Raw genomic sequence first — 26,521 nt, forward strand, 5'->3', positions numbered from 1 at the left:
GTGTGACATATTCCCATCAGAAGTATCCCCTTTTCCACCCAAGAATGGAGGTTTCCTCTGTCAAGCTTTGCTTGTTGAAACACCCCAATTCAAGATTCAGTGCTGAGTGTCACAACTGCAGTTTCAGTTCCTCTTTTTATTATGTTGTTTTGATTGGATTCTTAATTGTTATAATATGTGCTTCCAGGCCCTTCAATCTCTAAACCTTCTGTAAGAGGGTCTGTCACCCAGAATGATGTGAGGAGACAACCAGTATGTCAATATCATTTGGAGGCTACTGGGAGGGAAACATTCTTCAGAATGAGGTAAAAAAAAAAAACAAAACACAACAACCAGCTTCTAGCATCTTCTTCTGTGGCTTCTTTTACATCATGAAATACACACATTCATATAAATACACATATATATGTGAACGTTTAATATTCTCCACCTGTTAAAAGCTCCAGAGCTGCAGTAGAAGGCTACTATACTTCACACTGAAACAATCTGTCTTCTTGTAAGCTGCAAAGAAAAAAAAAAAAAAAACAAAAAAAACAGAACCCAGAAAATATCTAGAATAAAAAAATACCCCACCAAAAAAAAATCCCATCACCCAAAGGGGATCCTGTGACTAAGTGTGTGCTCTACTCATGAAAGCCAAAGGCAAAGGGCTATTAGTGTACACTTGAGATCACTTAGAGAAGCCCATGGGGAAACGCTCTAGTATTACTGCCAAAGTAACACACAAAGAAACTATGCCTCTGAATACCCCAAAGGGATGAAAAAATGTTTAATAAATGAGCTTGTTCCAGAGGTCAAATATTAACGATTTGTGTGTGTGTGTTTTGTTGAAATTTCATTTTCTCTGTTCCAGCCTAGACAGGGAAAAATATCAGGAGGCGAAACTTTGATTAAAATAAACGAATCAGCACCAGAGCAGCGTGCCTGGGTAAAGCTAACGCACGAGATTATAGAGTGCAACGGCTTCAATATTAATAAGGTGAAGAGCTGGAAGAAAGTGATAGAAACTTCACAAACTGATCTTATTTGACTTGATCGTTTCTGTCTTATCTGTAGTGAAGAAGCCAGGAGAACTGGGCGAGGGATGATCTCTATTGCTCTATTATTTTGGATATTCTTATCTTCTGTTTCTCTCGTATAATTCAGCATAATCAGGGGAAAGAAAAAAGAAAGAAAAAAAAGAAGGGAAAAAATGCAGAGCAAACTTAATCCTGAAAATAGAAGAATGTGAGAACAGATGGTAAAAAGTGAAGCTGGGGAGAAAGAGGAAAGCTGGATGCTGCATCAGAGGAGGATGGAGGGATGCTGCATCACAGCAGACTGACTTTGCAAGGTCTCATCACAGAGTATGTTTCTTCTTTGTGGTGCAAGTTATGTCCATGCTGTTACATCCCCAAGATCTGTGACTGCAAAGGGCTACCTGACAAAGTCCCCCCATACACTTGGCTCTGCATGGCAATTCGGAATAATGAGATTCATTAGTGCTATATACTCTGCTGGAAATACTTCCAAAGGTTTTAATCGGAGCAACATAAATGACTATTTACTTAGGTAGCACTGCGTTAGCTGCTCCTGCCCTGCTGTGTAATATGGTATAAATTACGAGCTGGTGTTAACAGCATCATTTCCAAGCCAACCATCTCATTCTCTGTACCATGCTGCTATCAACTGGCAACAAGGGAATTCCATTTCAGAGCTGAGAAGGTACCAAACTTGCTACAAAACCATCCTAAAAGCATGCAATATTTCAACTTCTAGACACAGAACTGTTGGCCTATATAAAACGGAGTGGCATATACTGGACACCAAATTAAGCTTGCTGTGTTTCAATCATGGAATCATTAAGATTGGAAAAGACCACTAAGATTATCTAGTCCAACCATCTGCCCATCCCCACCATGTCCACTATACCATGTCCCCCATTGCCACATTTACACATCTCTTGAAAACCTCTGGGATGGTGACTCCACCACTTTTGTTCTATGTTTAAATTCTCTGTTGTGTGTGAAACTAATTTCATAGTCCCATCATCAGAAGAGCAGCACATCTCCCTTCACTTAAATTGGAGGACAAAAGGTGGAAAGGAGAAGCCTCTACATGAAGATTTGGGACAGGACAACAATACTACCCTTACTCTTGCAGAGTGCTTGCTGTGTGATTTTTACTGCATAATAACCCACAGATTTCTAAAGCTACAGAAATATGAAGACATGATCACAGCTTTACTATGGATTAAACCTATAAAATATAGGTGAAAAATTCCAGCTGATGATGATGCAGACAGCAGTTTTCCCTTCCTTGAGTCCATAGGGAGCTCACAGGAGCAGTGATCTTTTGGGCAAAGATGAATATTAGAGGTGCACTTATAGTGAGCTACCTTCTCAAAACAGTCCACAGGTAAGCAGTTCATGGATCCATTAACCTCTGCATGAGGGCAGGGACAGAGGACTGTGAAATCCTGGTGTGGATTGAATTATTTCAGAACCAGATTGGATGGGACCCTGGGCAGCCTGATCTAGTGGCTGGTAACCCTGTAGACAGCAGAGGAGATAGGATTCAATGGTCTTTAAATCCCTTCCAATCCAAGTAATTTTATGATTCTGTGGTTTTCTTCAGTGCACCTGCTAGTCACCCTAGCACTAACCTAGCTACTCAGGCATAGGACTCGAACAGGACTCTTCCATCCAAATAGCAATTTTGCTTTACAATCTTTAGCTGGATGTAGTGACTCTTTAGGCTGCTCTCCTGAGCTTTCACAACCTGTCGTTCCAAACTATTTAGACAGCACCTTCTGCACAGTCTCTGTCTGCAATGTAGTCTCTGACAACCCTTATTTCACAAAAGAGAGAGTTTAGTCACAGAAACCTAAAGCCTACTGGAAGATACAGGAAACTGTGAAGATCTAGGGTGTTACAATCAAAGCCTCATAGAAGGAAAGTGGCCAAGTACTTTTAAAACCTTCAAGAAGGTAGTTCATGGAGCTTTTAACTTCCTGCTTTTCTGGCTTTCTATTTGGTTTAAGACAAGGTCCATGTAGAACAATGCTTGAAAAGCCTGATGAATAGAGGGCTGGGGCACCTCTCCTGTGAAGAAAGGTTGAGGGAGTTTGGTTTATTTAGCTTGGAGAAGCCTCCTGGGAGACCTCACTGGGGCCTTCCAGTACTTCAAGGGAGCTTATCAACAGGAGGGAGACTGACATTTTATCTGGACAGATAGCAAAAGAACAAGGAGAAACGGCTTTTAAGTAAGACTGGAGAGATTTAGAGATACAGCTCAGGTATCAGGAGGAATTTTATTCCACATAGGGTAGCGAGGAACTGGCACAAGCTGCCCTGAGAAGCTGTGGATGCCCCGTTCCTGGAGACGTTCAAAACCAGGTTGGATGGGGCCCTGGCCAGCCTCATCTTGTGGGTGGCATCCCTAATCATGGCAGAAGTTGGAACTAGATGACTTTTGAGATTCCTTCCAACCTAAGATGTTCTATGATTCTATGATTCAGTTAAAGTTATGTAAACTTGAGGAGCTGAAACTCATGGAGTTTAGCCATGGACCTCAATCAGGAGATAGTCAGTCAAGTAGAGCATCCTTCATCAAATATGAACTAGGAGATCCATTCCAACCCAAGCCATTCTATGATTCTATCATGGCTCCATGATTCTATGAAACAGAAGTAATTAAAACATGAAGTGAAATTGTTTTCCCGAATAAAGGCAGATATGGCAGTACAAAGGGATGCAAACATGGCTATGATGCTGTCAGGGTTATTTTCTCATGTTATATGTGTAAAAATGCAGTAAATCCTAAATGGTCCCTGCATCACGCCATATGGCTATGCCACCAATCTAGATTCTCCCCTCACACAATAAATCTGTGTACCTCCACTGCAGGCTACTGACTTCAGCAACATTGAATCATACCAGAGAGAAATCTGGCATGTAGACAAAGAGGATTAAAAATGCATAATAAATATGCATGACTGATCACTGGGATTCCTCTCAGGTTTTGGCCAGACCTGTACAACCCTGGACCTGACAGCACTGATGCACAGATAACCGCTTTCAATGCAGAGAATCCCTGAAGTTGTCACACAACGCCTCTCAAGGGATTCCCAGGGATCTTTATAGCTCTTGTCTGCCTTAAAACTGCGAAGTGGGAAAGGGTTTAGGAATATAAAGAAACAGAGCATCCCACCCATTAAAAGCCTTCCTACATTTGGTAAGTCATCTTCTCTTCCCCCTCCGCTTTCTCATCTTACAAAGATATTTCCCAAGATTCTCCATTTGGTCAAAGCACTGCTATGTGCACAGTCTTTTATGCAAATTATTTTGTTTATTTTTTATGATATATGCAAATGAAGTCTTTACTCTGAACATTCTTTACGATGCTATAAATGTAAGAATAGATCTTGAATTAGCCCTTTTCATTGTCAGAGTAGCACTAAAACTAGCTGAGGGATGCAGAGGCTTAAATGTGTAAGCAGTTGGGTATAAAATAACTTTTTATATCTTGTAAAAATTAAAGGTCTGGGCCGAAGTATTTGACTATTAAAACGAGGTCTCTAAGAAGTTAGAAAAATTGCATGTTTTTCAGAAGTAAATGAAGATTAGGATAAGAAATCAGAGTGAAGCAACCTGTGGTTTAACAACCTCTTTCTTTCTAGGATTTCATTTTCTGTATTAACTGGGAGCTTCCAATGGCAGCTAAAGACAGTAATTACCTATTTCAGAAAGAAATGGATAAACTGGATGATGTTGTATCATTTTTATTCTGCTTTCTACACTCCATTTGCTGTATTTTCACATGCTTATTTTGCACGCTATAGCCCACACTACTCTAAAAATAGGATTACTTCTCAAAAAAATAATTATATAACTTTTGCTTTTACATAATGGTGGCAAAGGGAGAGGGAAAAATAGGGAGAAATGAGAAATAGGAACTATTCTAAAATAAGAGGGGGGATATAGGATGGGGGAATCAGTGTTCAAGTGGAATGCTGGGGAAGGGGAAGCTCTGGAGTAAATACATTCTTCATATTGCTTCTAATCATGTGCAACTCTGGCTGCTGCTGAAATGCATTCTTCTTCTGTTTAATCTGACCATCTACTCAAATGGAAACACTGCAATTAAATCCAGCAGAGAAAGATATCAGTTCCTGCAATTGCGATAGTGGAGCTCAAAAAGAGAAATACTCAGGAGAAAACACCCAAGTCACAGTAGTAAATGAACAAGCCACATGTTCTTCCCCACAAATACTACTGACTTGAAAAGTGTTTTTTTTTTTGGTGAATACAGTAAAAGGATGTAGGAGATATGAGCAGTTTAACGGGGCTGTTCCCATGGTTAAAAAGTAGTTTATAATCTGTCAGTATTCTCAACCAACCATATCAAACCTTCCTGTTGGGAAGGCATTTGCATTCCCAGGTATGGCTGCAGAGAATTGCCTGGCATTCCCACCACTCACCTCCTCACCTTCAATAGAGACTGTTAAAGGCCACTTGTGTAAGAGAAAAAAAAAAAAAGTTAATTTTAGAGGAGGATATAGGTTGCATGTGAAAAGATGGCTAGACAAACAGATAAATAAACATATGCACATGCACAGGTCTAGGTACAGATACCATCTTCAACCAATTTCAAAAGAAATCAGTAATTTTTTCTTTTCTATTCTTTTTTCCTACATTACTTTCCCCAGGAAATTGCCTTTTTGTTTTGTTTTGTTTTTTTTTCCATGCTGCATTTCTATAAATGCTTCCCACTTACAAACAACAGTTTTCAATTCAACTGAATCTTGTTTCCCTCCTGTTGAGAATGCTGGGTCATTGTCCCAACCACAGGGACCAATTCTTGCATCCTGCCTGTAGACACAGAAAGCATGCAAGGCTCGAAATGTGGTCAGCAGTGTCCATGAATTACGTTATATGTGTATGCAAGTCTGTTCCTCAAAATAAGATCTTCATACTGCTCACTGGGACTTTTTTGGGTTTCTCTGTTTCTGAATTTGTAGATATGGATAGCTATCTTTTCTTATTCTACTGATTTAGAGAGGATTTTTACTAAAAAAGCTTTCCTCCATTGGTGGGCCCATAAGAGCACTGTTGATGCATATTCTGATAAAACCAGCATACTTAAATCCACAAATTGAGGAAAACAAGAATCTCACTGCTCTGACTGTCTTGAGAGTCTGCAGGATGCACAAATTTCCCATGTTTCTATATCACTACTGATTTTCATCATGAAGATGATATAATAAAATAGCCTAACAGGTAACAAGGAATGGGAGCAATGAAGGGAAGCATTTTATACAAACTTTGTACTCAAACTGCTTGAAGTAGCCAGGAAAGCTCAGTGAAGACCTAAATAATTGGCTGTGATAAGGTTTTCATTGCACATGCTAGCCAGGGTAAAACGGATGCTCACACTTGAAATCTGCTTGCTGTGGGGACAGGTTTAACACACAGTGAGAGGGAGGTTATAGAGTAGGTTTGAAAAGGGAAATGAATTTAAGAACTTCAAATGTCCACATTTACATGGTGCTACTGTGCCTCCCTATTGTCACTTTCAAGGAGTGAACACAGGCCAAAGCTCCTGTGATGGGACTTGATCTCTCTGACAGATGTGCAGTTAGCAGACATTTGCCTTTACATATTGAAAATGTCAATGGGAATACAGGGTTGCAGACTCCAAGTTCTTTAAAAGAAAAAAGGCCAAAGCTTATCACAGAATTGCCTGGATTGGAAGGGGCCTTGAAGATGTAGATTTGCTTTATGCATGAAGAAATTTTAGCTCTTCCAGCCACAGGATATCCGGATTTTCACTGCTGCTTCCACTGGACCACAACATTGTAATTTCCTGGAAACCTCAATTTCCTTTGAACAGGCCTAAGACATGTTACCTTCTGTCTCACCAGGCAGAACTCGACACACTCCTGCTAATCTTCCCAAATAATAACCCTTGCCCATTGATGGTTATTAGGAATTCATTAAGATTAATTTAGGCCATGTAATGAGTTCCTGCCTCTTATTTCCCTAACCCAAAAGAAGGGCTTAATATATCTTAACATATCACAGAGCAGTTGCTTCTGAGGCCAGCCCTAGAGTCAGTTCCCTCAGTAGTGCCCTGTCCACATCACAGTGTCGACCCTCAAGCTGCCTCTACTGTGCCCATGTTGTCTATGTTGTACATCCCACAGCATTCTATCACACAAAAAGAAATCCCACAGCACATTCTGGAAAGAGGCATGATTGCAAGGAAGGAAAGATAAGCCAGGGCACAGAGGTTTTCAGAGCAGCAGCCCAGGTTTGTCCACATCCCTCTGACAAGGCCAGAAGATGTTGTTGACTTGAACTGGTTGGACATGGCCATATCAAGGTGCTCCTGCAAAAGCAATCCTTCTCACTGCCCAAAAGCACTATAGGACAATATGAAAATAGTAAAATGAAGTATGCCAGGGATAGACTCAAGAACTGTCCTGGGAGCATCACACCACTAATTGTCAGCCACAGTTCGACACACATCTCAGTTTGACCTAGGTTCTCCCAGCCATCACTTGGGCAGAGAGTATGAGGCTGTACAAACCACGGCCTACTCTCAGCAGGCAGCATGAATAATGTTCTGATGCTTTGGGAATAAAATTTACCCTTACAGATGCAGAATAAATGGGCTATTAGCATCACAGTTCAGAAATTGCTTGAGAAACTGAACCAAGGCAAGATTTCATATTTTCACCAAATGCAGAATTGCACCACACTGCCTTAAGGCTTCTCTTTGAGTTTAGGAAAAGTTGATTTGTTGATGGATAATAGAAGCCCAGTGAGGCAAAGCAACTGAAGCAATATCCATCGGTGCCAGAACATGGAACTGAGCTGAGTTTAGACCCAGACTAATGCAGTAGCAATGAGGAATCCCTCTTCCCTTGAGCTCTGACTCCCTAACATGGATAAAACAAACCAAACCAACGAACCAACCAACCAAACAAAAGCAACCAAGAAAAAAAAAGACATCAAACCAGCACCATTCCCCAGAATAACCTTCCACCTAGGATGTTCACAGAGCTTTCCCCAGTGCTACCGTAGAAAGAATGAAGAGCATTGAACTACATCTCCAAGCTGCCTACAGTAGTCCCTTTGATAGATTAAAATTCTTAAGTTCGGAGTGCAAATGTAGACACCTCCATGAAAATATCTTCCAGATTCACAGCAGCAGTCACAAAAGCAAAGGAAGTCATATTGTACTGAATTCATGAGAATAAAGCTGAAAGTAGCATAATGTCATTGTATCATTTAATGATATGCTCTCACCTTGAATATTGTGTTTGAGTTGGGCTGTATTGCCTTAAAAATGAAACAAAAGGAAAAGAAGTGCAATGAACTAAAATGAAGTAGGTAGAAGAGGAGGAGGAAGCATGGCCAGGCAAAGAAAATGATCAGAAGCCTGGAGAACTTGCCAGCAAAACAGGGGAGAAGAGAACAGGCTATTTCATTTTGAACAAGAGCACAAGAGAATTATGACTGGGATAGTCAGGCAAGCAAGAGGGGGAGGAGAAGGATGGGGGAACAGAAGCTGGTAGGAGAGCTCAAACAGTACAACATGGCCTTACGAGGAGAAAGAAAAAGCAGAAAAGGAGAGATGAGCATCCTTGTGCCATAGACTGTGGAGATGATTTCCTAAACTGCAGTTTATGCTACTTTTTTGTGAAGATTTGACAGTGACTTGTCTGTCTGCATCTGCATCTTAAATAAGATGATGAGACAGATGGAAGCTGTTTTACAAGTGTGAATTCTTCTTGTAAGGAAAGCCAAATGAAATTAATGAAATGAAATTAATGCTAAGGGGGAGAAGCATCTGCAAAATGTACAGTTACATTGCTCGCATACATCTATGGGAGAAATAAAGTTTTATTACAAATGATAATATAACATCATGAGACACACGATTAACCTGAAGACTTCTGGCCATGGGACCTCCCAGACTTCCTACTAGACTTTGATAAGTATCAGAAAAAGTGGTATCTTGCCAGGCCATCCAACTAAGTTTTATCTTTGGTTTCTGCAGCCTTGCATAGTATTTCAAGACTTTAAAGAAAGACCTCACATGGTGCAGATCATCACATCACAGAATACCCCCTGAAGTCTTTAATATCTTCAGCCAATACGTACAGTAAGCTGCTGGTCACAGAAGGCTAAGGGAAGCCAATGCATCACTTATATTTCCTAAAAAAGAGATTTGGGGGATTGAAGTGAATCCTAGGCTTTGCCAAAGACAATTTGATCATGAGTCAATGTCACAGAATTGTAGGTTTGGAAAAGACCTCTGGAAAAGACCTGGAGATCATCAAGACCAACCTCCCCACTAAAACTTGTTGCCTACAGTAGGTTGCAAAGCTCCCACACTTATTACACTCTGAATGAAGCCTTGGTGCAGGGAGCTTATATTTGATGTGGAAAAGTATAACTAAATTTTTGTAATCTGGTGTTTTCATCTTACTCCTGCTTCAGTCACCTATGCTAAGCCACGTACTTTGACTGCATGGGCTATACTGAGAACTTAGTTGATTCTCTAGCCTCTGAGTTCAGGCTTATTTCTTTCACACAACCTCGGGAGTCCACCTGCACAAGTCATCTATTGATTTACTCTCTTGAACTTGTGCTATAGCCATAATAATTTCTCAGTACTGGAAGTAATTAATTAAGTACAAGTTACAGTCTTTGAAATATCTGAAAGACATGCTTTGACACATTTGACTTTTGCTGCATTTGTTGTAGTGTCAAACAGCCAATACAATGGCTGGCTCTTTCCTCTAGTGGTAATACTGCTTATTAAAGCCAGTTCAGGCTTTTCATATTATCTTCACCTCCTGAAAAGACATCAGACTTACACCTTCCCTTCATTCTCCTTTCCCCAAACTGGACTCAGAGGCAAGAAACCTAGCGCTGGAAAGAAGACAACCACAAAAGTAGGTAAAAATTTCTTTAGATTTTAACTGACAGTGTGATACCACTTCCAGCCAGTTTAATAATCTGTTCTGCCACAGAACTGTATTATCGTTATATTTACACTGCCAAAAAATGTCTACTTTGTGATTTTGACTAACTCGTAGTGATTAGCTCTATATATTCTGTCCTTGATAGCATCTCTGGAAGGGACCAGCAGTGTCATAGCATGTATCTCTGCACTTACAGAGGTGCATCTGTAGCTCTAAGATATAATCATGAAGTTTAGTGCAGGGTTTTTTTTTTTCCTTTGACTGATTAATTGACTGATTGATTTGCACATCAAAGCAGCCAGAAGCACATTGCTACTCTCCACCAGGGTGGATGCTTTCTGTCATGATCGTATGGTAATGGATTACATGCCTTGAACATAGAGTCTGACAGAGTAAGTTTAGGGGAGCTTTGGAGGGCTCTAGATGCTGCACGGAGCTTGACATGGTGTGCTTCCATCCAGACAGAAGGGAATCATGTCCCAAAACATCCAGGTTTCACATAGGAGTGGACTAGTTGGTTCATTCAAAAAACCAGCAGCAACAACAACACAACAACAACAACAACAAAATAACAACAACAAAACAACTACAACAAAACAACTACAACAAAACAACTCACAAGAAGTATCCAAGGAAAAAACAATAATAATAATAAAAAAGAACGTGGAAGAGAATTAATATTTATGCAGTGTGGGGACATACAGGTATTGGGACAAATATGTAGGAGATATCTGACAGTATGGACAGATCTTGTGTGGCTTCCTTTCTTTATTCCTCCATCCTTTATATAATACACCTATTTATGATGAAAGCTTTCTGAAGTGGGAACAAATTCTGCCTATGGTGTTGGGTAATGCCTAGTATGAGAGGTCTGTGATCTCAGCTAACAGTTACTACCCCATCAATATCAATACTCCATCTTATATATGGAAGTATCTCACAGAACATTATAATTTTAAGTGATTTACATAGACTGGGATTGTTCTGTCTACTCCTGAAATGCTGCAGTCTCTGGGGGAGAAGATACTAGCCTATAAAGAGTGTATAGATACTGCAAGAGGGAATTGGGATTGACTTGTGGTACCTCTCTCTCTCTCTCCCAGAAACCTGTTCCTCAACTGCCTGCACTTAAAGGAATTTAAAATGCAGACCATAAAATAGATGCTAAGTAAGAAAACCAGCAGTCTGCAGAATAGGTTGCACACACTCTCCAAAAAGCTATTGAGGGAGAAATATTGTCATAAATTGTGTTAAGTACAGTGTGTTGAGTCAGAAGCACAGCTTTGATGAAAATTACAATAGCAGTTTGAAGGCGAGCCATTTTGTGTCTTGTACAACGCCAAGCAATAATGCTCCTGTTCATACAAGCCCTGCTTGATGGACTTGGCAACAACAGTTACTGGCATTTTACTCTCCCACAGCCATCCCCCAGTAGAATCTCTCCTGAGAGAAATTTGGCAAAGTTTGGTCAAAGTGAATGGAGGACTAGGCAATGACCAACTAAGCAAATGCCAGATTTCGTATCTGGGACGGGATAACCCTGGCTATCACCCTGAGGGATGAGAGAACGGAGAGCAGTCCCATGGAAAGGGATTGGAGGGTTCTGGTAGATGCCAGTTGAAACTGAGTCAGCAGTGTGCCCTGGCAGCCAAAAGGGCCAAGTCTACCCTGCAGTGCATCAAGGCCAGAACTTCCACCAGGTGAGAGAAGGGACTGTCCTTTCTGCTCTGCACTGTACACTCTCATTTCAAGCACTGGGGGCAGGTTTGGGTGCCACAATAGAGAAGTAGGACATAAAACTATTAAATAACATCCAAAGGAGGGCTATAAAGACGGGGAAGGATCTACAGGGCGAGATGTATGAGGAGGAGCTGAAGTCCACGAGTTTATTCAACCCAGAGCAGAAGAGACTGAGGGGAGGCCTCATGGTGGTCTGCAGCTCCACACAGAGGAGCAGAGGGGCAGGTACTGATTCTATGGATATTAAAATCATTCCCAGTGAATACAAAGGTTTTTTGGGTCACTCTTTGGCCTTGTGCATCCACATTTGCTCTGGGTTGAACCCCAAATGTCTTGCTCCTGATCCTGCATCTCTGTACTCCAACCCACTCATGGTCATAGAAGCTTTTAGGTGACAACCACACAGAGCAGCTCTAACAATGCCAGCATTCTTCCCTCCCTATGAAAACAGCAGGTGATATTTTTGGGGCTCGATTGTACTTCGTGGCATCAAAGCAGGACTTCATGGGACTTACTGGGGCTGTTCAGCCTGGAGAAGAGAAGGATCTGGAGAGACCTGAGAGCAGTCTTCCAATATCTAAAGGGGGCTGTAAGAAAGAAGGGGACAGACTCTTTAGCAGCATCTGCCATGGTAGGACAAGGGGAAATGGTTTCAAACTAGAAGTGGTGAGATTCAGATTGCATATCAAGAAAATGTTTTATATGATGAGGGTGGTGAGGTACTGGCACAGGCTGCCCAGAGATGTGGTAGATGCTCCATTGTTGTAGACACCCACAGTCATGCTGGGGAGGACTCTAAGTAATCTGTAGGTGTCCCTGTTCCTTGCAGGGGAATTGTACTAGATGACCTTTAAAGGGCCCTTCCAACTCAAGGGATTCTATGATTCTATGGTTCTATGATTCATAGCTTCCAAGAGAAGTAAGGTTTTGCACATCTAGGTAAAAATTAATGAATAAAACAGCGGGCTTAAACTGGCCTGAAAACCTACCAGCTCAGCCTCAAACTGGATTTGCTTCCCTGTGCTGTATTGATGATAAGGGGAAAATATTTACAGCAATTTGCAGTTAAAAGGTAGGGAGCTTAGCAAGCACAGAGCTTCTCAAATATAGAGAGAATTGATTTTGCCCAAAAATAGCTGATGGGGAATTTCTCTGACATTTATACAGTTCTCGTGCCAGGTGACTGCTTCTAGCTTGACATAGAAAATCTGGTGAGGAAAAGATGAATAGAAGTGTGACAAAACATGGTTCTGTTGTGTTGTTTTAGCAGTTTCAGCATTTCACTATATGGGCAGCAACCATCATCGTAAGGTTTATCTCCATGCTTCTGTATTCTCATTGTCCATAAAGCAGAGTTTCCTCCCAGACCAGGAGCAACTGGTTCCTACCCACAGAGACAATGGTGAGTTTTAAGGCAAATGTTTGCCCTTGTCTGCTCTATACAGAGAGTAGGCATGTGGATCACACCAAAGGATGCCTCTCAAAACAGGTCACAAAGACATTATTACCTTAAATGTAAAGTGGGATAGGGAAAGGTTTTTTGGACACTCTGATATCAAAGGAAGGACATACTGACTCACGAGGTCCCATGGGATTCCTTGCCACCACCTTCCTTCAGTAATGAGAATAGCATGGATTCAGTATACTGCTTTTGAAGGCCAAAAGAAGAAACTGAACATAAACCAAATGAAATTGAATTTTTGCCTATAACTCTGATTCAAGAACAAGCTAGGTCAAAATAAAATCTAATTTGGGGACTACAGATCCCTTTTAATGACCAATATTCTTGGCATTAAACTATTGACTTGTCCTCACGAGGACAAAACTGAGGCTTCTTGTGATTTTTCTGTCCCTTTGGTAGAAGTTTTCATCCTTCAGTACAGAGCAAACACATACTGCACTGGACCATAATCTTCATTCAGGACCTTTTGCTTTTCTGACAGATCAATGCAGAGAATTCAGAAGCTGGTAAAAAAAAAGCACAAGCAAGCTTCTGAATCATAATGCATAAGACATGTTTGCCCCCGAACAGCAGACAGGGTGGATGTAATTGGTGTATCATCTTTTTCATGCACTCTAACTTTGCCAAAAGCGAGCATAAAGGAAAGCTGAGAGCACAGAGAATATTTCTCAGGTTTCAGAGTAAATGATGGCCTGCAGCTTAGCCCTAGCTTACAGACAGTACAAAAGCGTAACATTTGTCATTCTAGGAAGCCCAGGCTAGTCCAGAATATCACCTGCCTAAGGGGTGCAGTAACAAGCAACGTAAATACCATCTTGTCTTTGAACAATAGGTGCACAAATCTATCACCCAGAGCTCCTCTGGAAAGGATGACTTGCTCCTGAGCAGATCTTAGCAAGGGAAAATGCATGAAATGAGATATCACGCGGCACCAGTATGTCCTAACCCTGGTCCACTCAATGTCTGGATTAGCCCTGTGTCATAGAATCACCAAGGTTAGAAAAGATTTCCAAGATCATCTAGTCCAAATGTCCACCTATTTCTCACTGAACCATGTCCCTCAGAACAACATCTAAACGTTCCTTGAACACCTCCAGGGATGGTGACTCTACCATCTCCCAGGGCAGCCCATTCCAGTGTTTGACCACTCTCTCAGAGAAGAAATATTTCCTAATCCAGCCTGAATTTCACCTGGCGCAACTTGAGGCCGTTCCCTATAGTCCTATTGCTATTTACATGGGCAAAGAGGCTGAATCCCACCTCACCACAGCCTCCCTTCAGGTAGTTGTAGAGAGCGATGAAGTCTCCCCTGAGCCTCCTCTTCTCCAAACTAAACAATCCCAGCTCACTCAGCTGCTCCACACAAGACTTGTGCTCCAGACCCCTCACCAGCTTCATTGTCCTCTGGACATACTTCAGGGCCTCAATGACTTTCTTGCAGTGAGGGGCCCAAAACTGAACACAGTACTCAAGGTGCAGCCTCACCAGGGCTGAGTACAGAAGGATAATCACCTCCCTGCTTCTGCTGGCAACTCTATATCTGATAAAAGCCAGGATGCATTGGCCTTCTTGACCATCTGGGCACACTGCTGGCTCATGTTCAGCTGAGTGTCAACCAACACCCCAAGGTCCATTTCCTCTACACAGTCTTCCATTCCACTCTTATTCCCCAAGGGAATGTCTTGAACTGAGACAGGAGCGGTTTAGGTTAGATATTAGGAGGAAGTTTTTCACACAGAGGATGGTGACACATGGGAACAGGTTGCCCAAAGAGGTTGTGAATGCCCTATCCCTGAAGGCATTCAAGGCCAGGCTGGATGTGGCTCTGGGAAGCCTGATCTGGTGGTTGGTGACCCTGCACATAGCAGGGGGGTTGAAACTCCATGATCATTGTGGTCCTTTTCAACCCAGGCCATTCTATGATTCTATGACCCAATCTGTCCCAGGCCTGTAGCATTGCCTGGGGTTGTTTTGCCCAAAGTTCAGGACCCTGTAGCTGTTCCAAAGGAACATAGGAGCTCACAATTACAGGAGTCAACTCTGTGAATACAGAAAATCAGATCATGGAGGATGAGGATAAGAGATAAAAAAAAAGTTACAGCCCATCACACTCCTTTGTTGCCCATGCCTGATCCTATTTATTTTTTTCTTCTTTGACATACCCTGTAAGCATAAAGGAAAGAGCCAGGTCCTGTTTGATACCCTGCCATAAGGTTTAACTTTGTGAAACCAACAATGTAACTTGTTCATTTTACTGCAATTAACTCTTCTAAAGTGGCTGCTTCTTCCAAAGTCCTGACATGAGTAACATCACTGTCACAAAGCAGATCTGTGACTTGTTGGAGCTGGCTGATGGTTTGGGAGATTGTGACTATGGTCATTATTGCACGAAGAGCAAATATAAATCCCATGAAAGATGTTTTAAGATTGGACTGTTTCATTTTGCCTTTCTGTATGTATACTACCCACAGCTGGTTTAAACCACCAGAATGAAAGTTGAGAAAGGACATAACCAATCTATATAAACAAAACAAGGGAGTAAACACAGGCCCAACCGTGACAGAGGGAGACAAGCTCGTAAAACTAACTGAAGAAGTTGTGGCAGGACAAATGCTTTAACTGGCCATAAAGATGTACAGACTAGAATGAGAAGAAGGCTGTCAACATAGGAGCTGTGAAGCTCTGGAACAGCCAGAGTGGGAAGCGATGTGGGAAGGAACAAACTGATGGGTGTGAAGATATAAATTGAAGCATCTCTGTTCTAAATAATGAATAAATAATGTTGGCTGTAGGGACTAAGTATCAACCAGCTCTTCTTTGTCTGCTAGCAGACAAACTCTGGGGACACAAGCACAGTTTTATTTTTTTAAATGGTCTTATTTTCAACGCTTCTACTCCTCCAGAGAATAAATAAATAAATACATGCATAAATAATAAATCTGAGGTGGAGGAAAAACAACAACAACAACAACAAAACACAAACCAAAAATGAAAGCATCTAGAAAAATTAGAGAATGAACCATCTTTTAACTTCAGAACTAGGAACTCAATTACAAAGAAAGCCCACTGTGCACAAAGACTATACATCCCCAAAGTCCTGACTGTGAATATTTTATCCGCCCTTATAATTAGAAACCAAGTATGTTTAACAGAATGTATAGTGTACGCAGAGCAAATCCACTAATATGTGACTGATATATGAGAAATATTTGATTTAGCAGGGAAAATACTAAGAACTTGAGATTTTTTTTTTCCCTGTTTTTCCCTACAAGAAAGTTCTCAAAAAGCAATTCAGGCAAGTTCCATAAAAAGTAGTATTCTTAGAAGAAGACTGACCCACTTATGTTTATTTTTAATAGCTCTGGAAGACCTGTGAAATTTCAAAGACGAGAAAAGTAAAAGCAAGTAACACAATCTTGGTTTACTCCGTAAATGGTGTAATGAGATGAATACTGGAACAGTGCTGTCATTTAGGAAAAAACGTTGAAAAATTTAACAATGGGTCAAAAAGATATGCAAATTTTATTTTACAGATGAAGGAAATGCTTTAGGTAGACAGATTAAATGTGCTGAAGTGAATAGTTAGGAAGAAAGGAGAACAGCTTAAGGTATGATCCAGGGAGCATGGATACTGTGCCAAACTGGGGATTAGTGCCTCTGGATCTGTATTCAGGCTCCACTTCCTCACTCTGCTTACTTCTAACACTCAGTCCACCGAGTACCGTGATGCTCTTCTTTGCTCTAAATAGCAATGAGCTGACCCTGCTTACTGCAGCATCTTCATGCTGGCTGTGTCTTGAATGGTTTCTATATCCTTTGTCAAGATACTGATGCCATCAATTTACTATCATACTTACATTTTTAGAGCACAAACGAGAGTATTGAACTGTCAGGAATATGGAGAACTGCACATCGTGATGGTGACCCCAAATGGCTTTTGTCTTTTAGTAAAAGGGATGGAGAGCACCTTCTTGCAAGATCTTCTGGTGGAGGCTACTACACTTTCTTCTTCAGATTTTCTTCCCTTGGTAGCATGTACAGAGAGTAGTTCCTATCTCAAGGAAAACTTAACATTGTCTTCTATCTGCACAAAGTGCAGCAGTACAGCCATTGATTTCCAGAAACAGCTGAGAAGTGGAAAGAAAAGGGCTGTAAAATGCCTAACTGAAAATGGGTAATAGAAATCAGGGCTCCAGATCCCATTGCTGGCTCCCTATTGTGACCAAGATGATGTATGGGGCAAAACTAGTGCAGAAAAGCAAATATTCTTTCAAAGCATTTACTAGAGGGTATGGTGAGCACTCTTCAATCTTCACCTTTTACGTATTTGTTTCAGTGTTAACAGTGCAGCTGATTTTGGAGAGGAAGCCTCTTCACTGTCATCATGAATTGTACACAATCCCACAGTGAAAATAGAAAAAAAAAAAAAAAAGTAAGCAGAGGCTATAAGTGTAACCCTGCCACATCTATTGTCATTTCATGGGAGGCTAACCGAAGAAGAGACTTCACAAAGCTATTAATTTGCTCAATTACGCCTGATAGATGTTAGCTCTTTCACTCTTGAGAATCCATCTCCTGCCTTAAAGCTTGTCAATGAGTCCCTGAGTGACCCTACAACTTTCACTAGTGACAGATCTCGGGGCTTCATTACAGAAGATTTTTATATTGTTCAATGATTTGTGAGCACTGGTAGGTGCAACACAAATCCACGTGCACAGATAAGAGGAAGAAAGACAATGAAATACTTTGATTTATTTGCTTTTTTTTTCCCATTGCAGTAAACAAATGCGTTCTTTAATCTTAATATAAAGATTTAGTAACGCAGTCTGTTTTCAGTGACTAAGACCAACCATGCTCATCAACTGTTGTATTACATGACAAATTATCTACCTGCGACAATAATTTACTCAATGCACAACCTCTCACACCAACTATGCCCATGAAATGCTTTAGGGTTAAATAATATGGTTATGGTTAAGTAATCATAGAATCATAGAATCGCTAAGGTTGGAAAAGACCCACAGGATCATCCAGTCCAACCATTAGCCCATCACCAATGAGCGAATAATAACAAAGGAAAAATTCGCCCATCACCAATGGGCTAATAATAATAAAGGGAAGGAGAAACGATGAGGCAGAAGCTATGGGGAGATGAGCTGTTTTCAGCAGCCAGATAAAACATGTTTGAAATGAGTCAGAACAAATGCAGCACATGGATAAAGTCAGAGCTGTAGGGAAGACTCACCGACAGCAGAAATGCTCTGGGAAATGATTGCTAATAATGAGACGGAGAGAGAAGAATGTTGTGGCTGAGGCTGGTCTCCCTTTATGGTGGGTTTTATAACACAGAGGGGCAATTTTAAACTGGATGGTGTAATGAATGAGGGAGTTAAGATGAAATGTTTAAGGCTGAGGAGAAGGTGGGCTTTTTCTTTTAAATATGTAGAGTGGTGCAACAGCACCTGTGCTTATGTCTGATGAACTGGAAAAGCAAAAGATGGAGATAGCAATAATGAACACCAGAGGAGGACTAATTAAATTCAATTTATTATTATTACTCTCTATTTTGCTGTGTTCCACACTGATTCTTATGTATCTATTTCATAACAGCTCTTCCTGCTGTGCTGTTCTGTACATGGCTGAGCTGCACTGACAGGGATTTTTGCCCGCGCTTGGAGTTTCCAGGATTCACCAGGTAAAGACACTTTGTTTGGGGTAAATATTCAGGTTTTAGGTTGATTGTTAATTTGATCAATCATGAGTTTGAGAGTTAACTTGAAGACATCGCTCAGTTCCTAAATTATCACAGAAATTAGAAGTAATCAGCATTGAAAATCTCTAGGTGAGGCACACTACTAAAGATAAAAATGAAGTTCTATTGCAGAGGAGGTGGGAGATATTTGATATGAGATCTCACATCCCAAGCAATCACACTCTACCTGTAGTCCTATAGAGATCCCAGCAGTTTCCTATCAGTCCTTAGGATGTGAAATCGCTGAGGTGATGGAGCACTACAGAGCAAACAGCGGATGGTTCAGGAGCAGGAACTGCCTACCACTGGGGAAAATCTCCTAATCTAGACAGTAGTCGTGAAATTGGAAGGAAAATACAGTGGACTATTAATTCACACTGAACGATAATGATGAGAATATGTGTAGACAGTTCAGGGGCATACTTACCATTTGTTTCCTTTTTCTTTTTAGTTCTATTAAGCAATATTCATATAGGAGAGAGATTTCACTGGAATCAATAAAGCTGCTCCAATTTATCCAACCTAAGGTTTGGGCTGACTTTCCTTTATGACTTACCATCATATTTCCACTTCACTACCCTTTATTACTTGATTCATTCCCTGTAGGTACCAAGACAGAAAGAGTTTTTAAAGAAGGAGGTGAAAGTGATATACACAGTGCACTGATGTACTAGTTCACAAAAAGGATGGGATTCATTTCATCTCACTTTCAGGATCTGACACAGGTGTCTCACCTGAGTTCCTTGTCTTGACTTCCACTTTAGATGCTGGAGGATAGTAAATATAGCCAATGGTGTTCCAAGCATGAGTCATCTGACCAAATGCAGAGGCCTATTTTAGGATGTGAAATCACGCCCTAAGCTTCACTGACTCTGCTGACTCATTGCACTGACTACAAATGGAGTCTAAGGCAACTTGTCCAGATGCAGACACTTACACTGCAGACATCTGCAGTTAATCAGATGAATCCAATAAATGAGCTCCAAGCGAGGAGCATGAGCTGTGAGATGTCAGGTGAAGGGGATGTAAGAGTGGTGGACAGGAGGAGAAAGATGGTCATACTACAGGGAACAGGATGTGGGATAGGGAGAAGCTTTCTCTTGACTTAAGCATGGAGAAAAAGGGATAGAAAAGATTTAGCTGTTTAATATTTTCTTAACATGCTGATCATTATGAGTCTGGTTTTCAGAAATGCTGAGCAGCCACGACGCCCACTGAAGACAATGGGAGCTCAGCACTTCCGAAAATCATACACTTGCTTCTTAGCATTGAATGTAATCTATATTATTTAAAGGAATAAATGGGGTTTGGGGGGGCGGGTGTGCAACCAAGTGAATGAGCTTCCTTCTCAGATGCTTTGCTTAGCCCTTTCTATCATTACTATTGCTACTTCTAGACATTACGTGCAAGGGAAAACTACAGCTGGAGTATTATGTGGAAGTAAGATTGCAGGTTAGGCAAGTTCTGATTGCTGTACCCAAGTGGGTTTGATCCAAAGCACCGTAAAACCTATAGGAAGAGACCCGCTAGAATGGCAGTTAAGGAGACATTTTATCTGTCTTCAGAGCAAGTGTCAGAGGTTCCCAGTGAACCATGGGAAGTCCATAGCACTATAGTTCACAGCGTCCTCACGGTAAAGCTGCATAACTTGGTTGAGCAGGTACAAAAACACATCACTTTGCAGAGCAGGACACCTCCTAAACCCTAGTTCTTCTTTAAGCAACCAACATGCTCTCATGTGCCCATTCTAGTGCTGGATTATGGTGGATTCCTCATCCTCGGAGATATTTAAAGTCAGCTGGACCAGACTCTGAGCAACTTGATTAAGCTGGAGGTGTCCCTGTTCACTGCAGGGCAGTTGGACTAGATGACCTTTAAGGGTCCCTTTCAACTGAAATGATTTTATGATTCTGTGTTTGTCTTTTCCCAGAGCTACCTGCAGTCAGTAGCAATGAAGGAATTGCAACTTCTTTCATGATTTTTATTTCTCCAGTAGCTTAGTGAGCCAAATTTTCTTGTTACAGTGGCAGGCAAACACCAGAGTCAACACCATGCAAGATTTGGGAAAAAAGTTACGTCTCTCTGAAGCACCACATGACACATAGCTTCACCCTGCTGTGCCTACACATACATGGTAGCTGTGTGATCCTGTGAGCAATTAGAGCACCACAACAGAGTTGAGGCCACTTTGCTACTGCCTTGCTTATTGTCATGGGTTATGAAATGAACATTACACAAAAGTTCCCCTAGAGCCCCCTGTAAACCAAGCAGAGAGGAGAGTGCAACTCATGCACTCAAAATTTACCATCCGAAGGAAAATAAAAATTTTATAAATCAGAAGTGAGATACTGAGAAAGAAGAATTAATGAAGACACAGGGGTGGCTGAAGTATGCTGGAAAGGTTTTGCTTCTCTTGGCAAGACGGTAGCCTGTACTCGATGCTAACTGAGTTAATCTTAAAAATGGAGACTGGATTGAAGTTCAAACACAGGAAAAATGGTTTTAAAGTATTTAAGGATGGCAGGGACATTTGAGACTATGGGGCCTTGAAGATTTTGCAGACGGCTTGCTAAAGCAAGCTGAGTCATTCCTGACTATGTTCAAGAGCCTGTGGAGGATTCAGAAGTACCAGAGGTCTGAAGAGGGACAAATATAGACCCACCTATGGAAAACAGAGATGGTGGCTGGGAAATGGCAGACTGGTCAGCCTAACCTAATTTTTGGGAAGATGCAAGAAGAAATTACGGAGCAACCCTTTGCAAACACTCAGCAGATGATCCCAGAAAGGAATAAATAAAATGTATATGTAATATACTAAGAGGAAATCTTTCCAAACAATTAAACTTAATTTCTAAGTTAGTAACAGGCCAGGTGAGAAAGAAGGTAAAAGAAGATGCTATCAAATCGATGCTAGAAAAAGGTCATTTTAAAACTAAAGTTAGGAAAGTCTATTTAAAGTAAGACAGAGCTGACTGGAAAAATACTTTGAAAGGTAACTTTCAAAGGCTTCTTAGCGTCAAACTGAAAGAAGATCTTAAACAATAAATCTCAGTGATGTTTCCTAGGCCTAGTTCTATTCAAAATGCAAGCACTGACTCTTTTTAATAAAAAAGTATGCCTAAGTAAGTGCTTCTGAATGATGGCAGGCTTGAGTAAATGTACAAATACTTAGGAGAACAAAGGTAGAATCTAAAATAATCTTGAAGAAAAAAAAAAGCGAGAGGTGTGAAATTGAGAGGAAGAAATTGTAATATAGAGTTGTACATTTTACTATGTCCAGGATGAAGAAGCTAAATCACAGAATCATAGAATGAAATAATGGTTTGGGTTGGAATGGACCTTTAACCCCATCTAGTCCCAACCCCCCCACTATAGGCAGGGACACCTCCCACTAGATCATGTTGCTCAATGCCCCATCCAGTCTGGTCTTGCATACTTCCAGAGAACAAGCATTCACAACCTTCTGGGCAACCTGTTCCAGTGTCTCTCCACTCTCACAGTAAAGAATTTCTTCCGAATATCTATTCTACAATGCACAAGTACAAACGTGTTTGTCTGGAAGCCAGCCAGGAAGGGAATGGCTGTTTATGAGGGTGGATAGTGACAGGACAAGGGGGAATGGTTTTAAATTGAGACAGGGGAGGTTTAGGTTAGATACTGGGAGGAAGTTTTTCACACAGAGGGTGGTGACACACTGGAACAGGTTGCCCAAGGACATTGTGGATGTCCCATCCCTGGAGGCATTCAAGGCCAGGCTGGATGTGGCTCTGGGCAGCCTGATCTGGTGGTTGGCGACCCTGCACATAGCAGGGGGGGTGAAACTCGATGATCATTGTGGTCCCTTTCAACCCAGGTCATTCTATGATTCTATAAGATTCTATGACTGACTGGCCAGGTATTTGAAAAAGATTTGATGCTGAAAGGCAACCTCAATATCCTTACAAATTAGCAATGTAATGTTCTACAAGAAAAAATAAATCTCGTTTTGGAGTGTCCTGATGAAAATATTATCAGGAGGCAAATTAGACTTTTCAAGAAAGCTCAGTACAGAAGGGAAAGTTCTAAAGCATCTTACATGAAGTAAAGTGTTACATCCATTTTGGGAAATTGTGCTTTATAATTTGTACTTTTTAAACTGGTAGTAGTCTGGCAGCAGCAATGACAAAAGTCTTTGAGCAAATGATCTATCAGAAAAGGTTGGATAAACAACAGTCTGCTGTCTTGGCTATGGCAAGCACTTTTCCACCTACCAGATTGTTCTCTGATTCTCAGAGAAAAAATGATGCTCAGATCCCATCTTTGTTTTGACAATCCTGACTCCTTCTCTGTGGACCTGCCTCAGAACACCTGGGAAAGTTTCATTCCTCCCATGTTCTGAAAAGGTCTACATTCACTTATTCTCTACACTCACTGTACAGCATCTCATTTAATTTTTGATCCTTTCTGCCTTTCCCCATAATGCTTTATAGGATGAGAATCCTTCTTGCCAGCTGCTGTCCTCCTCTTTTCTGGGCACTCTTCCATGCTACTCATTAGGCATTCCTTGAGTAAAATGTGAACTACACATTTAACCTCAGGACTCAACCTCAACCATCCAAGCTAGACCTTCATTTACCAAACCTTCCTCAGTCCAAGGGTAGACAATAATTGCTGCAATAGATGATTTGGTATTACAAAAGTTTGAGCCCTAATTTAGGTAACTTAACTAATGAGTGAAGTCAAATGTTGTAAATTCTCCAAAATGTGACCTTCACTAGTTTATTGACAACAGCCTTCCTCTTTCAGAAGAAAACTTTGAAAAATTTCCACTTTTTAAGGAAGTTTGCAAGAAATCTAGTACATGATGCCAAACAAATCAGCATGTTTCCCAACTCTTGTAGGATAAATAATTCAAATAGAATACATTCCTGCCCTAATGTCGGTGCAACAGCCTTTTTGTTTAAATAATAGGAACTCTTCATGATAGGGAGCTTTCAAAAACTGACACTCATTAAGGAAACATACAATAAGCAATATGATTTAGAGATTCCAATTTCTCACTTACCTTCTTGTCATAGAATCATAGAATTGTTTGAGTGGGAAGAGAACTTAAAGATTACCTAGCTCTACCCCTTCCTGCCATGAGGGGTAACGTGTTTCACAGTCAAGAACTGTCCACATTGTATTGCCTTCTGTTTCCATTTTCCCCCACCCTCAAAGCTTATTTTCTTTTACCAAATCAGAACTGAGGAGAATCAATGTGTACTTCTAAGAATTTCAGAATAACGACTATGAATTATTAAAAATGTAGTTAGCAAATCTCAAGATAATCCCTTTCTTACATGACCATCTCTAATTCAGAAACACTGCCTTCAAAACTGCCGTACACATGTATAAAATAAATATATACTCTACTCAAATTCTGTTCGCTAAATGGAGAAGAAAGACATGAAGAGTGCTTGAAGACCTATTTCATCCACAGTTTTTTTTCTCCTCAGCAAGAAATATAGCCTTCTGAACACAGAGAAGTCAGGTTTCCACTTCCAACTCTACAAACAATTTGCTATACATTCACTTAGGTAATTCAGTTATTGTCTCAACTCATTCCCTTCTGTGTAAATCAAAAGCGATATGAACTTTTGATATCTTTGCTGATATCTTTGACTTTTGCTGATATCTCAGCAGGAGTGGAAAGATCTCAATGGTGAAATAACTATTCTTTTCACATTGAGGCTACTCCCATTCAGTTTTGCATTTAAACCAGTATCTGCTGAATGACAAGGTCAATGAAATTAATAATTCCTCCCTGAGCTTTAAATCATTGAAATATTCCCCAGAATGAAAAAAGTGAAATCAAATTTTGGCACTACCAGAAAATGAAAAGTTCTGAAAATAAACCAGACAGCAGCACCTAAGCACATAGCCTTGATTTTTCTGAACTATATTCTTGAATCTAGAAACCTAAACTATATACAAATAGTATTTCCATACTAAATTGCTATTTAGAAGCCTTTGCTTGAAAAGAGCTGGTTTTCCATGCCTCTCTTTTCTGCGTAGTTTGATCAGTAAAAGTCCTCAAGTAGTTTGAAAAATGGAATGAAAAAGAACTGCAAAATTAATCAGAGTATAGGAACAGAAGAAAATTCATCTAAATGAGCTAAAGGCCGTATGTCAAAAAGTTGTGACTGGTAGGGGCAAGAAAGAGGAATTTTCCAGTTATGATAAAAGGAAAACACACCTTAAAATAAAATCAGATGTTGCAAGTAAAATGGAAGAGTAACAATAATACAGCTGGAAAAAAAAAAAAAGAAAAAAAAAAGTAAGAGAATGCAATGAAATTTTTGTCCATTATTTGGGAAGAAGCCAGATGTGGTAGTCAGATCATAAAAGGGGCGACCCAGGCAATTACAGGCTTACCACTGTAACATTGATCTTAGTTACAATAATGGAGAAACTGATATAACACCATACAGGACTCTATTAATAAAAGATTAAAGAAAATTATTATAAATCAGTGTCAATCATTACTGGCTTCTGGAAAACAGATCTTTCAATGTGATGTACTTTTCATAGGTTGTGTGATGAAGCCAATTATGTAAAATGAAAGTCTGAACTGGTGCAACAGATCCTTATTGCACGTATGATATGAATCAAAGAGTGACAAGTACACTGGTCTCAGGCTGTTCAAGTAATCAATCACAGAATCAAAAAATTGCAGAGGTTGGAAGGGACCTCAAGAGATCACTGACTCCAACAACTGACTTCAACTCTCCACAAGGGTAGATAATAGCAGGACAAGGGGAATTGGTTTTAAGTTGAAGGATGGAAGATTTAGGTTGGATATCAAGGGGAAGTTCTTTACTATGAGAATGGTCAGGTGCTGGAATGGGATGCCCAGAGAGGTTGTGGATGCTCCATCCCTGGAGGTGTTCAAGGGCAGGTTGGATGGGGCCCTGGGCAGCCTGGTCTAGTATTAAATGGGGAGGATGGCGGCCCTGCCTGTGGTGGGGGGGTTGGAGCTTGATGATCCTTGGGGTCCCTTCCAAACCCAAGCCATTCTATGATTCTATGAATGCCCCCTGCTAAAGAATTCAGCAGGGTCAAATGTAAATCCAGACAAAGATGGATGCAAAATTCAGACTGCACTGACAGGATGGGTGATGATGGGGATTATTATCCAGGAGACTCTACAAAGGCTTAGGGATCAGCACGGATGGTCAGATCAATAGGAGCTGCGATAAGAACATGAAGGTTAGGATGCAGAATGCCCAAGTAGGAATCAGAAGTGTTTGCTTTTAGCATTCATTACTGAAATGCTGAGATCCATGTCCAAACCATGAAAGATTTTGATAAAAAGAGAGGAGAGGAGTGGAGAAGAGAGGAGAGGAGAGGAGAGGAGAGGAGAGGAGAGGAGAGGAGAGGAGAGGAGAGGAGAGGAGAGGAGAGGAGAGGAGAGGAGAGGAGAGGAGAGGAGAGGAGAGGAGAGGAGAGGAGAGGAGAGGAGAGGAGAGGAGAGGAGAGGAGTTAGATGGGTGCACAGCATAGAATTCTTACAATTAAAAGGTAAAATAAAGGGGGGAGCAAAGCAGAGACCTTCCCAGGCTGTATT

General features: G+C 40.8%; 1 protein-coding gene and 1 long non-coding RNA gene across 15 annotated transcripts in view; both read right to left on the reverse strand.

Moving 5' to 3' along the window:
* Positions 1 to 14,963, reverse strand: part of LOC121109568 — a 30,234-nt gene extending 15,271 nt beyond the window's left edge. Inside the window, exon 1 of the long non-coding RNA XR_005856953.1 lies at positions 431 to 14,963. This is a non-coding gene — a long non-coding RNA (uncharacterized LOC121109568). The remainder of the gene's footprint in view (positions 1 to 430) is intronic.
* TSNARE1 (t-SNARE domain containing 1) overlaps positions 1 to 26,521 on the reverse strand; it is a 483,485-nt gene that overhangs the window by 111,772 nt on the left and 345,192 nt on the right. The window lies entirely within an intron of this gene.

The sequence above is a fragment of the Gallus gallus genome, chromosome 2 (assembly GCF_016699485.2).
Source record: "Gallus gallus isolate bGalGal1 chromosome 2, bGalGal1.mat.broiler.GRCg7b, whole genome shotgun sequence".
In the NCBI taxonomy this organism is placed as follows: domain Eukaryota; kingdom Metazoa; phylum Chordata; class Aves; order Galliformes; family Phasianidae; genus Gallus; species Gallus gallus.